The sequence below is a fragment of the Apodemus sylvaticus genome, chromosome 6 (assembly GCF_947179515.1).
Source record: "Apodemus sylvaticus chromosome 6, mApoSyl1.1, whole genome shotgun sequence".
Classification (NCBI taxonomy): domain Eukaryota; kingdom Metazoa; phylum Chordata; class Mammalia; order Rodentia; family Muridae; genus Apodemus; species Apodemus sylvaticus.
This window is the reverse complement of record NC_067477.1, coordinates 78419063-78438109: the sequence shown is the minus strand read 5'-3', so window position 1 is coordinate 78438109 and position 19047 is coordinate 78419063. Positions and strand designations below refer to the sequence as shown.

The 19047-nt window shown below is 38.0% G+C and overlaps 1 pseudogene; it reads right to left on the bottom strand.

Moving 5' to 3' along the window:
• Positions 1 to 461: 461 nt before the first annotated feature.
• LOC127687945 (transformer-2 protein homolog alpha-like) lies at positions 462 to 10820 on the bottom strand (annotated as a pseudogene).
• Positions 10821 to 19047: the final 8227 nt, after the last annotated feature.

Below are 19047 nucleotides of genomic sequence, written 5' to 3'. Positions count from 1 at the left end.
TACTGATTTTCACTTCCCTGAGAGAGGCAGAGCCAAGAGGTGGAGGTGTCCTCCCCCCAAACCCCTGGTCCCTCTAGTTGACTTGAGCAGAGGCTGAGGCCTGGCTCTCTCTGCTAGGTCATGTCACTCCTGTTGCTAATCCAACTCTACTAAACAGGACTGCTGGTGTATCCATGAGGTGTTTGCAAGTGGATTGAGCTGCCTCTGCTAACCTGTGACCTGAACTGCTGACTTCCAGACAACACAGAAAGGAGTTGCTCCAAAGAACTTTGTAAAAAGGTCCACTTCCCCCATATCCTTTCTTTCCCACTACCTCTGGTGGGTAGTGGGCTATGAGGTAGGCTAAAGTGCTTAAGAACCATAATTAAAAATAGGATTTAAAAAAATTAAAGTTACTGATGATGCCATCATGGCTTAGGCATAATGGGCAACTCTGCTTCTAATATAGAGGAAACAACAGATTATGAGGGGTTAGCAATGTTGCTGAAGGAGATTGGCCAAATGGCAGCTACTGCAGCTGCTGGGAGGTATTCTGCTTTGCTTCCAGACAGGGTTTTTACTTTTGCTTGGCAGTTTTCATGTATACTACTGTGAACAAGTTTAATGGGAAACCAGACAATTGTTTTATGTTAGAGAAGATCTCAGAGTTGGCTTTGCATTTAGAGAGTTTTCAGATAGAAGCAGAAGTGCTCGGAAAACAAAATGGTCCAATGATAGGAGAAAAAAATTCAGGCTCGGTGAATGGGAATGTACCACATGATGAAAGCAAGCAAGGCTGGAAGGTAAACTGCTGCCTTGCCCTGCTTGTAGGGTCTGGAAGAGCAGAGGATGGCCCAGCTACAACAGGCTAAGGAACAGGCAAATGCATCATCAGAGAATTTGCATGGGCCCACACAGGCACCTTCAGAGTTCCCAGTCTTTGTGCAACACATGTCTGCTAAGAATGGCAGATAGGCTTATAATGAATTGACCTAGAGACCAATACATATCTCAGACTTAAAGCATTTTAAAGAGGCAATAGTAATGTTTGGCTTACATTTTTCCTTTGTCAAAGAAATGCTGAATAAGTGGGCTATACAGCATAGGGTTATCCCACAAGATTGGAAGTGATTGATGACAGCTGTTCTAGAACCTGGTCAACAGTTACAATGGTTATCATGGTGGAGGCATGAAGCCACAAAACTAGTACAACGTAATTTAGCAAGTGGAATTAATGTTACTAAAGACCAGTTGCTTGGTGAAGGGTGTTATGCTGACTTATAAGAACAAATTCAATTTGATGACAGTGTAATTGAGCAATGTTGTATTGTGGCTTTAAGAGCTTGGGATTTGGTTGAAAAACCTGGGGAAAAAAATCTACCTCATTTACTAAAATAATACAGGGTTCTGGAGAAGACTTCTCAGAATCTTTACAGAGGTTGAGTTCAGCTGTCAATAGAGCCATACAGACCTTGGAAACAGACAGTCATTGGTAGAAATCTTGTCAATTGAAAATTCAAATACTGAATGTAAGAGAGTAATCAGATCATTGAAAACATGTGGAGCACCTACAGATGAATGGATAAGGGAAACAACTGATATTGGTTCCCAGTAGTATAATACCAATATCATAGGGAAAATCATAGCTAGAAATACCAGGAATCCAAATGCTTGGTGTTTTAATTGTGGTAAATTTGGTCATGTCCAAAGAAATTGTAAGGCTCAAAGATTTAGAGCTCAAAAATAATAGGTACATTGACACTAGAGAATATGGTAATTGTAGGGGAGATCAAGTAGGTTATGGTCATTATGAGCCACAAAGGATTCCAGGGTTTGGTAGCTTCTGTTGAAAGGGCAAACATTTGTCAGCAATATGTTAACAGACAACAGAGACATTAAGAGGTAGCCTCTGGCCAACGGAATGAACAGAGGGGCCTGTCAGCTCCAAGTCCTCGAAAGCAAACAATATGAGCTGTGTTCTTTTGGTCAGGCTGGAGGTACCAAACAGGCAAGAAATCAAAATTAGGTATTTCTGATCTTATATACACTACAGAAGGAAGTGAGGCTCTGGATCTGGCTACAGATACTTCTCTTACATTATCCCCAAAAGTTGAATGATATATCCTCTAGGGTTTTAGATTGTTTTGCTTAATTATTGTTTATTGACACAAATTTAAAATTTTTTGTTTGTTGTATATTAATAGAAATTTAAGTTTTTGTTTAAATTATTGTATATTGATAGCTATTTAGGTTTTTTTGTTCATTGATAGAAATTTGAGGTTGTTTTGTTAGACTATTGTTTGACTATGTTGTAATAAGCCATTTATTGAAAATGTGATGGTTCTTATAATTATTTCTATTGTTTATAGATTGTTAATGTTAGAGAAAAAACAATTCTTAAACAGAAAGGGGAATATGAAGTGGAAACTTAATGGTTCTTTGGAATGTCAGTTGGATGGCATTGCGCTTGGGCAACAAGTGAAGGAACATTGCATCAGAGTGGACACAGGTGTGATAGGCTAAGGCCGACTAGTGAAGGAACAGTTAGTTCCCTGAAGCAGACACAGGAGAGAGGATGTTTTGCTAAAGAAAGCATGTGAAAAGATTCGTGATTCATGATGAAGGACTCTTTGCTAACAACATGCATGTATTGGTCTACCTTTACACTGCTTAGTTGAGTTGCATTTGTCAGGATGCCATAAGAGAGAAACACACCAAAAAACTTCTGGTGGTGACGGGAGTTTGACACTTATGTGGACTCAGGCTGATTGGATGCATGTGTTGAGACAAGACCTGTGCTGAAGGCCAGAGCCGTGCTGAGGACACGTGGTGTTCGGAAGGTATAAACAGGACGCCACAGAGGGATGGAGACAGAGCTTACTGGTACAGCTAGCTGTGCAACGTTTGTGGGTCTTGTGTCTTTGCTGATCTTTGCTTTGCTGAGGGAGGCATAGCTGAGAACTTCTCCTGTTCCTTTGGATCCCTTCTGCTGACTCTAGCCAAGGCTGAGGCCTGGCTGTCTCTGCTAGGTCATGCTACCACTGCTGCTAACCTGACTCTACTGAACTGGACTGCGGTGTATCCAGGAGGTGTTTGCAAGTGAATTGACCTGCTTCTGCCTGCTAACCTGTGAACTGAACTACTGATTTCCAGACAACACAGATGGGAGTTACTCCAAAGGATCTTCTAAACAGGTCTACTCCCCATATCCTTTATTTTCTACTACCTCTGGTTGGTGGTGGGTTATAAGGAAGGTTAAAGTGTTTAAGAACCATCATTTAAAATAAGGTTTGAAAAATAAGTTACAGACAACCACAACAAACAATTTAAGAGAAAGGAATTTACCCTGCTGAGTATTGTAAGGTATTCATCAGAGAAGACTGCTCAGACATAGGTTTAAGCCAATATAAAGTCTTTATTGACTTGCCATTGACTACGTTGGGTGTTCTGGATCCCAATGTAGCACTGAGCCCTTCTTAGGGCTTTTTTTAGAGCTTTTACCCAAAAAATAAACAAACAAACAAACAAACAAACAAACAAACAAAAACAAGTATTGTGTTAACATATTTTAGGTATCAAGAACAGTTAGCCAGAAAAAGAAATACAGCAGTCTGAAAAGCAAGGTTACAGCATTTTGAAACTTTCTTAGAACTGGATGGGACTTTGATGGATCAGACTTTTGTTTTAGTGTGCAGGTGGTGTTGTGTGTTGAGTTTTACAGCCTGAATGGCAGGTCTGCTACTAAGGAGGCTCTGTTAACTGAGGATGTTTTTAAATGCACAAAATCTAATTTTTCATCTCTAGAAGTTCCATTTAGTTTTCTTTTGCACCTTACATATTTTCCTCATTGCATCAGGGCTTTCCTTAAAACTCAGAGGCTATATTCTACTTATTTTAAAGTCCATGTCAGATTATTCAATCACCTCCACTATTTCCAAGTCTCTGGTTTTTCTGTTGTCTTTGTTAGTCTCAGTTTTGTTCAGTAACAAATAATTTCTGTTGAGATCCTGACTATCATTCATTTTATGTTGTTGAGCCATGGGTTTATTGCAGTCATTTAGGGTTGTTTGTCTTTTCGGGCAATTAAGTTTTATCATAGCATTACGTATACAGAAGATACTAAGGGAGCCGCATGATCTTATTAGAGATGGCACTCAAAGTTTCATAAGATTCTAGGTTGTAGGAAAAAGTCACTTGCGCCTACAAGTAGTAGAAGCAGCTTATGTTTTTCCAATGGCTATACCACAAAATCATATATAAGGAGATAATTTAAACAATCTTTTTACTGGTTGATTCAAAGTATAGTACACAAAATATATGGTAAAATGTACAAGTAGGGGAGAGGAAAAATAGCTTTTTTTTAAATTTGATATATTCTTTATTTACATTTCAAATGATTTCCCTTTACTGGCTCACCACTCCCCGAAAAGTCCCATAAGCCCTCTTCCCTCCCTCTCTACCCCCATCCGCCCCTTCCCACTTCCCTGTTCTGGTATTGCACTACACTGCTGCACTGAGTCTTTCCAGAATCAGGGACCACTCCTTCCTTCTTCTTGGACATTATTTGATATGTGGATTGTGTCTTGGGTATTCCACAATTCTAGACTAATATCCACTTGTCAGTGAGTGCATACCATGACTGATCTTTTGAGACTGGGTTACCTTACTTAGTATGTTGTTCTCCTTCTCCATCCATTTGTCTAAGAATTTCATGAATTCATTGTTTCTAATGGCTGAATAGTACTCCATTGTGTATATAAACCACATTTTTTGCATCCATTCCTCCATTGAGGGACATCTGGGTTCTTTCCAGCTTCTGGATATTATAAATAGGGTTGCTATGAACATAGTGGAGCATGTATCCTTATTACATTCTGGGGAATCCTCTGGGTATATGCCCAGGAGTGGTATAGCAGGATCCTCCAGAAGCGTCATGCCCAGTATTCTGAAGAACCACCAGACTGATTTACAGAGTGGTTGTACCAATTTGTCACCCCACCAGCAGTGAAGGAGTGTTCCTCTTTCTCCACATCCTCACCAACACCTACTGTCTCCTGAGTTTTTAATCTTAGCCATTCTGACTGGTGTGAGGTGAAATCTCAGGGTTGTTTGATTTGCATTTCCCTAATGACTAATGATGTTAAACATTTTTTAAGATGCTCCTCCACCATCCGAAGTTCTTCAGGTGAAAATTCTTTGTTTAGCTCTGTACCCTGTTTTTAATAGGGTTATTTGGTTTTCTGGGGTTTAACTTCTTGAGTTCTTTGTATATATCTCTAGTAGCCCTCTGTTGGAGGTATGATTGGTGAAGATCCTTTCCCAATTTGTTGGTTGCCGTTTTGTCCATTTGACAGTGTCCTTTGCCTTACAGAAACCTTGTAATTTTATGAGGTCCCATTTGTCAATTCTTGATCTTAGAGCATAAGCCATTGGTGTTCTATTCAGGGACTTTTCCCCTGTGCCCATGTCCTCAAGGGTCTTCCCCAGTTTCTTTTCTATTAGTTTCAGTGTGTCTGATTTTATGTGGAGGTCCTTAATCCACTTGGAGTTAAGCTTAGTACAAGGAGATAAGGATGGATCAATTCACATTCTTCTGCAAGCTGACCTCCAGTTGAGCCAGCACCTTTTGTTGAAAAGGCTATCTTTTTTCCACTGGATGGTTTCAGCTCCTTTGTCAAAGATCAAGTGACCATAAGTGTGTGGGTTTATTTCTGGGTCTTCAATCCTATTCTATTGGTCTACCTGCCTGTCACTGTACCAATACCATGCAGTTTTTAACACTGTTGCTCTGTAGTACTGCTTGAGGTCTGGGATACTGATTCCCACAGATCTTTTACTGTTGAGAATAGTTTTAGCTATCCTGGGTTGTACAGAGCCATATTGGGGCAGTAATGCACATGGTCAGAGTTTGACTTTGGTCAAGGTTAACTTCTCCCAGATAGCCAGGATCCTGCTCCACCTAGGGTGGAGTGCTCGAAGTAAAGGTTAAGTTCTTTGTTCCTCCAGGTCTAGGAATTCCTGAATTAAGCAGGTGACCCACCCAGCTGCCAGAGCAGACAAGACGAGGACCTCCAAGAGAAGCTAGACAACTTCCACCTGAACTCAGCCTAGAGTCTGGGGGGAAGGGTTTGCCCAAACTGTTAAAAGGTCTGGTGCCATTAAAGTTTCTGGCTTTGATCAGTGAATATAGTCTTAGCCATACTTCTTTTTGCCCCTTCCCTTCCCTATTTATCCCTCAGCTTCTGTTCCAGAAACCCACTTCATAATAGCTGCAGGCAGCTATGGAACCCAACACTGGGTTTTTTGTTATTCCAGATGAATTTGATAATTGCTCTTTCTAACTCTATAAAGAATTGAGTTGGGATTTTGATGGGGATTACATTGAATCTGTATATTGCTTTTGGCAAGATGGCCATTTTTACTATATTAATCCTGCTAATCCATGAACATGGAAGATTTTTCCATTGTCTGAGGTCTTCTTCAATTTCTTTCTTCAGAGACCTAAAGTTCTTCTCATACAGATCTTTTACTTGTTTGGTTAGAGTCACACCAAGATATTTTATATTGTTTGTGGCTATTGTGAAGGGTGTGATTTCTCTAATTTCTTTCTCAGCCTTCTCTGAGTATAGAAAGGCTACTGATTTGCTTGAGGTGATTTTATAACTAGCCACTTTGCTGAAGTTATTTATCAGCTTTAGGGGTTCTCTGGTGGAGTTTTTTGGGTCACTTAAGTATACTATCATATAGTCTGCAAATAGTGATAGTTTGACTTCTTCCTTTCCAATTTGTATCCCTTTGACCTCCTTATCTTGTCTAATAGTTCTAGCTAGAACTTCAAGTACTATATTGAAAAGATATGGAGAGAGGGGGGCAGTCTTGTCTAGTCCCTGATTTTAGTGGGATTGTTTCAAGCTTCTCTCCATTTAGTTTGATGTTGGCTACTGGTTTGTTGTATATTGCTTTTATTATGTTTAGATATGGACCTTAAATTTCTGTTCTTTCCAAGACTTTTAGCATGAATGCTGAATTACGTCAAAAGCTTTTTCAGCATCTAATGAAATGACCATGTGGTTTTTTTCTTTGAGTTTGTTTATGTAGTTGATTGCATTGATAGATTTCCATATATTGAACCATCCCTGCATCCCTGGGATGAAGCCTACTTGATCATGGTGAATGATCATTTTGATGTGTTCTTGGATTTGGTTGGCAAGAATTTTATTTAGTATTTTTGCATTGATATTCATTAGGGAACTTGGACTGAATTTCTCTTTCTTTGTTCAATCTTTGTGTGGTTTTGGTATCAGCATAATTGTGGCATCATAGAATGAGATGGGTAGTATTCCTTCTGTTTCTATTTTGTGGAATAGTTTCAAGAGCATTGGTGTTAGGTCTTCTTTGAAGGTCTGATAGAATTCTGCACTAAAACCATCTAGTCCTGTGATTTTTTTTGGTTGGAAGACTTTCAATGACCACTTCTATTTCTTTAGGGGTTATGGGACTCTTTAGATGATGTATTTGATCCTGATTTAATTTTGGTATTTGGAAATTTGTCTAGGAAATTGTTTTTTTCCTCCAGATTCTCCAGTTGTTTTTAGTATAGGTTTTTGTAGTAGAATCTGATGGTTTTTTGAATTTCCTCAGTTTCTGTTCTTATATCTCCTTTTTCATTTTTAATTTTGTTAATTTGGATACTGTCTCTGTGTCCTCTGATTAGTCTTGCTAAGGGTTTATCTGTCTTGTTGATTTTCTCAAAGATCCAGCTCCTGGTTTTGTTGATTCTTTGTATGGTTCTCTTAGTTTCTCCTTGATTGATTTCAGCCCTGAGTTTGATGATTTCCTGTCTTCTACTCCTCCTGGGTGAATTAGCTTCTTTTTGTTCCAGAGATTTCAGGTATGTCATTAAGTTGCTAGTGTATGCTCTCTCCAGTTTCTTTTTGGAGGCACTCAGGGCTATGAGTTTTCCTCTTAGCACTGCTTTCATTGTGTCCCATAGATTTGGTTATGCTTTGCCTTCATTTTAATTAAATTCTAGAAAGTCTTTGATTTCTTTCTTTATTTCTTCCTTGACCAAGTTATCATTGAGTAGAGTATTATTCAGCTTCCCTGTATATGTGGGCTTTCTGTCGTTTTTTCTTGCTATTGAAGACCACTTTTACTCCATAGTGATCTGATAGAAGGCCTTGGATTATTTTGATCTTCTTATATTTGTTGAGGTCTGTCTTGTGACCAATTTTATGGTTGATTTTGGAGAAGGTACCATGAGGTACTGAGGAAAAGGTATATTCTTTTGCTTTAGGATAGAATGTTCTCTATATATCTGTTAAATCCAATTGGTCCAAAGCTTCAATTAGTTTCACTGTGTACCTGTTTAGTTTCTGTTTTCCTGATCCGTCCATTGAGGAGAGTGCAGTGTTGAAGTCACCCACAATTATTGTGTTAGGCGCAATGTGTGCTTTGAGCTTTAGTGAAGTTTCTAGTTTCTTTTATGAATGAGGGTGCCCTTGCATTTGGAGCATAGATGTTCAGAATTGAGAGTTCTTCTTGGTGGATTCTTTTCTTTGACCAGTAAAAAGTTTCCTTCTGTGTCCCTTTTGATGACTTAAGCTTGAAAGTCAATTTTATCTGATATTAGAATGGCTACTCCAGCTTGTTTCCTGAGACTATTTGCTTATAAAATTGTTTTCTAGCCTTTTGCTTTGAGGTAGTGTTTGTCTTTGACACTGAGGTATGTTTCCTGTATGCAACAAAATGTAGGGTCCTGTTTATGTATCCAGTGTGTTAGTCTATGTCTTTTTATTGGGGAATTGAGTCCATTGATGTTAAGAGATGTTAAGGAATAGTGATTCTAACTGCTTGTTAATTTTGATGTTATTTTTATTTTTGAATGGTTATCTTCTTTTGGGTTTGATCAGAGAAGATTACTATCTTGCTTTTTCCAGGGTGCAGTTTGCCCCCTTGTATTGCCATTTTCCACCTATTATCCTTTGTAGTGCTGGGCTTGTGGAAAGATATTGTGTAAATTTGGTTTTATCATGGAATATCTTGCTTTCTCCAACTATAGTGATTGAGAGTTTTACTGAGTATAGTAGTCTTTGCTGGCATTTGTGTTCTCTTAGAGTCTGCATGAGATCTTCCCAGGATCTTCTAACTTTCATGGTCTGTGGTAATTTCCTTCTTCAGAGACCTGAAGTTCTTGTCTATAGATCTTTCACTTGTTTGGAGTCACACCAAGATAATTTATATTGTTTGTGGCTATTGTGAAGGGTGTCCCTAACTTCTTTCTCAGCCTGCTTATCCTTTGAGTTTAGGAAGGCAACTGGTTTGCTTGAGTTAATTTTATAACCTGTCACTTTGGTGAAGTTGTTTATCAGCTGTAGGAGTTCTCTGGTGGAGTTTTTGGGTAACTTAAGTATACTATCATGTCACCTGCAAATAGTGATAATTTTACTTCTTCCTTTCCAATTTGTATCCCTTTGACCTCCTTATGTTGTCTAATTACTCTAGCTAGGACTTCAAGAACTATATTGAAAAGATATGGAGGGGGGGCAGTCTTGTCTAGTCCCTGATTTTAGTGGGATTGCTTCGAGTTTCTCTCCATTTAGTTTGATGTTGGCTACTGGTTTGCTGTATATTGCTTTAACTATGTTTAGGTATGGGCCTTGAATTCCTGTTCTTTCCAAGACTTGTAGCATGAAAGGATGCTGAATTTTTTCAAATGATTTTTCAGCATCTAATGAAATGATCATATAGTTTTTTTCTTTGAGTTTGTTTATGTAGTGGATTGCATTGATGGATTTCCTTACATTGAACCATCCTTGCATCCCTGGGATGAAGCCCACTTGATTGTGGTGGATGATCTTTTTGATGTGTTCTTGGATTCGGTTGGCAAGAATTTTATTGAGTGTTTTTGCATCAATATTCATAAGGGAAATTGGCCTGATGTTTTCTTTCTTTGTTGGATCTTTGTGTGGTTTTGTTATCAGTGTAATTGTGGCTTCGTAGAATGAGTTGGGTTGCTTGTAGTAAGATCTGATGATTTTTTGAATTTCCTCAGTTTCTGTTGTTATATTTCCCTTTTCATTTCTAATTTTGTTAATCTGGATACTGTCTCTGTGCCCTTTGCTTAGTCTGTCTAAGGGTTTATCTGTCTTGTTTATTTTCTCAAAGAACCAGCTCCTGGTTTTGTTGATTCTTTGTATGGTTCTCTTAATTTCTACTTGATTGATTTCAGCCCTGAGTTTGATGATTTCTTAGAGTCATCTATCCTCTCAAAATACACAAAAGCAAATCCACAAAAGTAAATCCACGTGATCTCCCAGTTCTCTGATCATAAATCACTTTAACAACATTCAGTGGCCCATATCAAGACACAACATTTCATGAAGATAGCGCTCTCTCTCTCTCTCTCTCTCTCTCTCTCTCTCTCTCTCTCCCTCTCCCTCCCCCCCCCTCTCTCTCTTTGTTGTATACAAACTGAGGCCAAATACTCCCAGGCAAGTGTTCGGATCTGGGTTTGCCCTGCTGCCAGTTCGCCTTCTGCGATTAGGCACTGGAGGGTGACTCGGCTCCTCTGCTGCCTCTACTCAGGTGTATAGGACCTACTTTGAGATCTTCTATGAGAGTGAGACCTGCATGGAGTGTGGCGTCTATAAAAATGCCTCCTTGACTGTGGTCCAGATTTTGATTTTGATTGAAAATGGGATTCCGAATGTTTGGAAACTCTTGATGGATTATGAGAGATCCTGACCTGCTCTGATTTTACACGAGCAGGAGTTCCTGTTGCTGATATTGACTGAGAGTGAGACTCTGCTCTCTAAGTTGTTCTTCTCTACATCACTCATGTTGGCCAGGAGCTTCCCAGAACTAAATAAGAGCTGTGTCTTGACTTGAGGGCTGACAGCCTAGTCACCACGCTGTGTGAACTGTGGGGAGAATGAAGGGAACTGCTACAACTGGCTGGGTAATCCATTCCCATGAGCTCACAGGTTTGAGCAAAATGCCCTTAGCTCATTTTTAATTGGGTCATTTGTTTCTTCCACTCAGTTACTTTTTAGTTCTTTGTATACTCTGAATAGTAATCATCTATCAGATGAGTATCAGAGTGAGATTCTCTCTCACTTTCTGTTTCTTCTTCTCAGTTGATTATTCACTTGGCTGTACAAAAGCTTTTAATTTTGTGGCATTCCACTTGTCAATTGTTTGCTTTATTAATTCCTTGGCTAAAGTTTTTGCCCACATCTCTATCTTGTAGCGAACTGCCTGTAGAAACTTTAACTTTTTAGGTTTCAAATTGTGGTCGTTGATCCATTTGAAGCTAATTTATATGCAGTCTGATAGATATAAGTCTAACTTTATTCTTCTGCATGTGGACATCCAGTTTTTCCAGCATCAATTGTTGAAGATACTGATTATGTTTCTGCTTCTTTGTTAATCTCAGATGGCTGTCATTGCAAGTACTCACTATTCTGTCCTGTTTTTATATGTCTGTTTTTGAACCTGTATCATATTTTTTATTATTATAGCTCTATAATACATCTTGTTGCTTGGAATGATAGTTCTTCCAGTATTATATTTTTGTTCAGAATTGCTTTCTTTAATAATCACTTCTGGTTCTATATGATTTTTAAAAAATTCTTTCTGAAGAATATTATAGCTGTTTTGTGTGAGTGTATAAAATCAGTATTTGCTTTTGATAAGATGCTTATTTTCATAATATTAATTCTACAAATCTATGAACAGATATTTATCAAAATTTTCATCTTTCTCTCTTCAAATATTTGAAGTTCTTATTATGGAAGTCTCTTTCCTATTTGGTTGGGCTTATTCCAAAGTATTTTAATGTCTTTGATGATATTCTAAATAGGAATGTATCTATGGTCATCTTCTCGGGTGGTTTTTTTTTTTTTTTGAGGGCTGTATTTTTTTTTATTTTCATTTTATGTCTGTGGGTGTTTTGCCCGTACAGTAAGTATATATATACTATGTCTATACCTGGTACTTGTGGAGGTGATGGATTCCCTGGAACTGGAGTTACAAACAGTTGTTAGACATTGTATGGATGCTGGTGACTGAATTGGGTCCTCTGGAGAAGCAGCTAGTGTTCTTATTTGCTAATCCATTTCTGATTTGTATATGTTCCAAGTTTCCATGGTTATGATTCAATTAAAAACTTAAAGCACACTGTGGACCAACGAAGCGAGTGAACAAATTTATCTTAGAAACCATTACTAGCACCTTTGCTAAGCAGTCTCTTTTATACTTAGCAATCTAAAGAATGATGCTGGGTTTCTTGTGTTCATTTCTGCTTAATTTTGTTCTCTACTAAAATACATCTGCCAACCTGGAAGATATTCTGACACAGTCTGGTCCCATAAATATCACTCAGCAATATGAGCATCAAGGTTTGCAAACTGATTACCATAGATACATTCTGCTTCTCCCTCCACCTGTTCTCCCTCCTCCTGCTCTCCATCCTGCTCTTCCCTTTTGTATAGAAAAGAACTAACATAGTTAATATCAAACATTTATTTATTAGGTTGGATAAAATAGTTGGAATCACTATCTGTTAACAGTAGAACTCAAGTTATTTCCATGCTCTCCCTTGCATTCCATTCTTTCTATTTTCTTTTATAAAATTAATTAATTACTTATTTTACTTATTCACCTTACATCTCCCTCACTGCCCTTCTGGTCACTCCTCCCACAGTTCTTCACCCATCCCCCCTCTCCTTTTCCTCTGAGGGGGCAATCCTGCGTATCTCCAACCCCTAGAGTATTTTTTTTTGATAAGATGATTTTTATAAATTGTTTATGCATCAAGCCACTTTGCTGAAATTGGTGACTGTTTCTAGAAGTTTCCTGGTGGAAATTTTGGAATCTCTTTTGTACATTCTCGTGTCATTTGTTAAAGGAGGACAATTTGACTTTTTTTTCAATTTTTATCTTTATAGTTTTCTTCTCTTGACTTTTTCTCTAGATAGTACTTTGAGCACTATAGTGAAAAGAAATGGAAATAGTGGACAGCTCTATTTCATTTCTCATTTTAACAAGATTTCTGTGAACTTTTCTCTATGATAATATTGGCTATGCATATATATGTATATATACACATATATGCACATTCTTTACTATGTTGAGGTATATTTCCTTCAGTTTTAGCCTCTCTGGGACTTTTATCATGACAGCATATTAGATTTTCTCAAAGGTTCTTTTGCCTGTGTTGAGATGATCCTGTAACTTTGTCTTTAAGTCCATTTATATAAGTTATTATATTCATTAACTTGTTGAACCATCCCTGCATTTCTGAGATAAAGTCAACTTGATTGCAGTACATGACATTCTTAATATGCAGCTGCATTCAGATTGCTAGCATTTTATTGAGGAGTTTATTATCATGTTCATCAGGAGAACCAAGTTGTTGGGACAGGGAACAGCCCATGCCACCTCATAGCAGATGCATAGTTGGGCCAGTTCTCCAAGTCTCATGCCCTTGAGGCCCTCATCTGAGTGCCCATTACCAAGGATAGTTCTACTATGCTGCCCAGGAGAGGAACAGGGTCAACTCTCCAGGGTGCCGTAGCCATTGATGTGCAGGGCCAGCTTTGTGAAACCCTTGCACATCAATGTGATCTCAGGTGGCAGACCAGACCAGCAATGTCTGAATTGTCTTTAGGGGTAACATACACCATGGACATTGTCCGTGTCCCCTGATGCTGCATAGCAATGGACCCAGATGTGGCCCTCAGTGGCAGCACAGGCTGGTACTTCACCTTGGCCTCAGATGGCAGGGTAGGCTACTCACAACAAGCTATTCATCATACCCTCTAGTCACACATCTCTTCATGATGCTCAGACTGTTCTACTTTTCTTACTTTCTCATATGTCACCACATAATTGCACATCACTGTGACTCTGGTTGTGGGCAGGTGGGACTCTGGGTGTTCTCCCATGTGCATGCTACATGGCATGGTTGGAGAACCTCTGGATGGCTTCTGCTTAACTTCATTGTACAGCATGTTTGGCAGGCAGGCCACTGGGCCATTTTGTGGTGGTTTGACCTTTTTCTTCTGATTTTTTTGATGTAGGCAATTAATGGCTATAAACCTCCTTTGTGGGAATATTTTTAATGTGTCTACGATGTATTTTTTTTAAATTTTCACTTAGTTACAAGAATATTTTTATTTCTTTCTTGATTTTTCTTTGACTTATTCAACATTTAGTATTAAATTGTTTAATTTCCATTACTATACATTTACTAGAGTTTTATTTGATTTTAAGTTTATTACATTATGGTTCAAATTGGAAACGTAGAGTTATTTCAATCTTTCTGTATTTGTAAAGAGTTGTTTTATGTCCCAGAAAAGGATGCACTTTAGAGAAGCTTCTATATGCTGCTGAGTAGAATATGTATCCTTTGGTGTTTATGTGAACTACTCTATAGATATCTGTTTTGTCCATTTAATGCCAAATGCCATTTAGTACTGAAAATTCTCTATTTATTTGTCCAGTTGACCTATCTATTGGAAAGTGGCATGTTGAAATTACCCATGACTGCTAAGTTTGTGTTAATTTGTGTCTTTAATTCCATTAGAATGCTTTTTATGAAACTAGGTGCATCAGAGTTTGGTGCATAAATGCCTAGTAGTATAATATTATCTTGTTCAACTGATACTTTTATTACTATAAAGTTTTCTTTGTCTCTTCAAATAAGTTTCGTTGGAAGTCTATATTTTTCAGATATAAGGATAGTGACACTTCTATCCTTTCACTTTAAGATATTGTAAGCTTCTTGTAGACCACAGATAGATTTCTGTTCCTTAATCCATTCAGCTAGTAGAGAGCTGCTGGATGTCTCTTTTAATTAGTGAGTTGAATTCACTAATATTTTGAATTACAATTGAAAAGTGTGTATAGATTCTTGTCATTTTGTTATGTTTTTTGGTTGTTGTCCTTTGTATTTTAACTATAGCTTGCTTTGCTTTGTTTCTAGAATCTCTTGGCTGTGCTTATTGTCTCTTCAGTTCAAAGTATTACTTCCAGCTGTTTATTAATAGGCTTTTTATATATAATTTTTAAGGCTTTTTGCCTTATGGGAAGTTTTCTTTTCTCCTTCAGCTATAGGAGAGAGTTTTGAGGGTTACAGTAGCCTAGGTTGCCAGTCATGGTCTTTTACAACTTGAAGTGTATCATTCCTGGCTCTTCTGACTTTCAAAGTTTCTATTGAGAAATCAGTTCTTATTCTAATGAGCTTTCCATGTAACTTGTGTTTTTTTCTTTCAAAGCTTTCAATAATTGTTTGGTATATTTAGTGTTTTCACTATGATGGGCCATGGGAAGTCTCACCTCTGTTCTTTTTTTTTTTTAAATATTTTTATTTTCTATATTCTTTGTTTACATTCCAAATGATTTCCCCTTTCCCGGATCCCCCCTCCCCATATGTCCCATAAACCTTCTTCTCTCCATCCATTCTCCAATCACCTCCCTCCCTTTTTTCTCTGTCCTTATATTCCCCTCCAATGCTAGAATGGGAAGTCTCACCTCTGTTCTTATCTAAGTTCTATATCTTGGTGTTTCTTTGTCCTTATGAGTATATCTTCCTTATTGTAGGAGACTTTTCTTATTTGGTCTTCTTAAATATCTGGTCTATGACAATGTCCTGAGACTCTTCCCCATCATGTATGCCTGTAATTTAAGATTTGGCCTTTTGATGCTGTCCCTCATTTCCTGCATGTTCCTCCCCTATGCTTTTTTTTTTTTAAATATTTTATTTCTTATTTATTTGGTCTAGATCCTCTACTTTATCTTCTAGAACTAATATTCTATCATTTGCGTGATTCACCCTTCCTGTAAGATTTTCTCTTGAGGTTTAAATAGGAAATTTGAGCTTTCCAATCCACAATGGAAAAAGAAGAGGAAAGAAAAACTGCAAGAACCAAAATACTAAGAAGTCAGTTGTGGAACAGTCTTTCCTAAAAATGGCTGTTTAAAGAAGATGGGAACAATAACAATATCAATGGATGTGATAATAGGGAAGGGGAAACTTGTTTTTAACATTCCTAGACAAAGAACTATAGGCAACTATTTTGTTGCCAATTTGTTTCCAACCCAATTGCCCAGTAAAAGAAATCTCAACTCAATCAGTAACAATACAAACTATAAACCTAGATTGTGCAGATCTCCCACTACACTACTCTATTTCCACCTATATTATCCCATATAACTTGCAGTTTCTCCAGGCCACAAGCTTCCATCTCTGCAGCCTCACCATCAATCAATCATCATAGCTTCTCTCCCTTCCCTTCCCCTCAATCCTCTGTAGCTCCTTTCCCTTCCCCCATTGATCCTTTTCTCCTCCCCCAAACCCTCAGTTCTTTCCCCTTCCTTCTGCACAGTCATTGACTCAAGCCTTTATTTGAAAAGTTAAGGTGGGGAGAAGGTTCACAAGGCAACTGTTCATCTGCAGCCCCTCTGAGGAGTGGAATTAGCATCAAAATACAAGCCCAGGGATATCCACAACACTACTATTGACAGTTGTGAAAAGGAAATGAGCCTCCTTCTTAGTTGTCCAATGTAAAATGGTCAAACTTAGAACCAAAAAGACACAAGCCACAAAGATAAACTCGGAAGGTTTCATTTATATAACAAATATAATTTAAAAAGAGACTATCAACTTGAAGGAGAATTTGTGAGGGGGTCTGGATGGGAGAAACAAAGGGGAGAATGTTGTGATTCTATTTCAGTTAGAACACTTTAAAATTCTGTCTTCACTTAGCTTGTATTCCTTTTTAATGTTTATGTCTCTTCATTAGATTCAGGCTTTAAATCCTTAACCTTCTTCAGTTCACTCAACTACATTGTGGTGGTTGGAGTATGCTTGGACCATAGGGAGTGGTACTGTTAGGCGGTATGGCCTTGATGGAAGAAGTGTGCCACTGTGGGGGTGGGCTTTGGAGGTCTCCACCTATGCTCAGCCTCTATTCATTGTGGAAGGGAGCTTTCTTCTAACTGCCTAGAGATGCCAGTCTTCTCCTGGTTGCTTTTGGAACAAAATGGAGTAGAACCAATTATGGAGTAGAACTCTCGACTCTTTCTCCAGTGCCACTGGATGCTGCCCTGTTTCTCACCTTGATAATAATGTAATAAACTTCTGAACCTGTACCAGCCCCAATTAAATATTGTCTTTTATAATAGTTGCCTTGGTCATGGTGGCTCTTCATAGCAATGGAAACCATAACTAAGAATTTTATGTTTCCCTGTCTGTCTTGGAACTCCAGGCTCTCCTCAAACTAACAGAGGCCCACTTGTCTCTGTCTCCAGAGTACTGGGATTACAGGCATGCATCAGCATGCCCAACTTCCTAAATGAATGTTTTTAATGTAGAATTTTCCATCTGCTCTTAAAATCAGTACTTTGAGAATCTCAATTATGGAGATAATTGCTGAAATGATCTTAGAATATCCCACTGGTAACAAGCACATAGAGGATGAATTAAAAATTAGGCCATAACTCTATCTCCCAATTTTCAGAAAAGGTTTTTCTAGCATCCTCAAAAAGAGCTTGTATGACTAATAGGCTAAAAATAAATGCAACTTTGATGTATTATGCGGCATGTAGTTTTACTAGAAGAGAGACAAATGAGGAATATAGATGCTCTATTCAGAAACATCAGAATACTTAATGGTAAAGTACAACTAAGGAGTGTGTTTCTGTGTGTGTGTGTGTGTATGTGTGTATGTGTGTATGTGTGTGTGTGTGTGTGTATGTGTATGTGTGTGTGTGTGTGTGTAGTGTTTCCAGAGAAATGCTTTTAGATGGTCCTCATGTGCAGATGTGTTAGCATTTATATATTTTATAAGCTATATAATTACAAACTCATTTTTAAAAACCTGGAAAATCTGCAAACATTTCTCTAAACATGTCTCATTTTCTTTCACTATTAATTTTAATATGAAATTGTGACTGTTAATTTTGTGTATCATTTTGATCCAGTTAAGGGGTGACATAGAGTTAATAAAAGATGACTCTGGGTGCCTTTGAAGGATCTTTTTGAAATAGATTTTCATTTGAATGAATGCATAAGGTGAAGGTGAGCTCAATGTAGGAGGACAACAGCCAATCAGTCGAGGGTGAGAAGGAGCAAAATAGCCAAGAGAGGATGGATTTTTTTTCTGCTAGTGCTGATACTTACCCTCTTCCATGATCTTGGACAATGCTACTCCAACTTCTTTCACCAGGACTTACACTCTACCTGCTCCTCTGTTTCTTAATCCTTTGACTAATTATGTACTAGAATTATACAACTAGTTTTCCTAGCTCTTCAAGTTTCACATTTTCTAACCATCTAAGTTAATTACTCAAAATCAATATTTTTATACTTATAAAGAGACATGGACTACTTTGCTGTAGTTCTGCTTTTCTAATGAACTCTGTGACATGAGACAAAATTATGTACAGATATATCACTGTGTTTGTGTACATGCACATGCATGTAGTTGTGTGTACAGTAAAGCATCAGTCTTATACCCGGACTCCCCATTTGTTCAGAACACACTATCTGTTCTACTACCATTAGGCTCTTGCATGTCCATCTAGAATATCCTTCTTTTCATATCCAAGCAAATACCAATATACATTCTTATTTCCTTACATTTTCACCCAGTGCTGGCATATTATACCTGTTGTTAATATCAATGGGATATGGACCTGTATGATTAGTTCCATTTCTCTGAAAAGCCTTAGCTAGTATCTATAATGTACTCTTTTTTTAAAAAAAATTTATTCGATATATTTTTTATTTACATTTCAAATGATTTCCCCTTTTCTGGTTCCCCACTCCCCGAAAGTCACATAAGCCCCCTTCCCTCCATCTGTTCTACCACCCATCCCTTCCCACTTCCCTGTTCTGGTTTTGTCTTATACTGCTACACTGGGTCTTTCCAGAAGAAAAGACCCAGTGTTATCTTCTGAGTCTCTTTTTGTTATCTTCTGAGTCTCTTAGGAAGTATTGTTTTGGAAAATTGGGCTTTGGTTTAATAAGTGAAACCCTATATATTTCCCCCTTTACCAGGG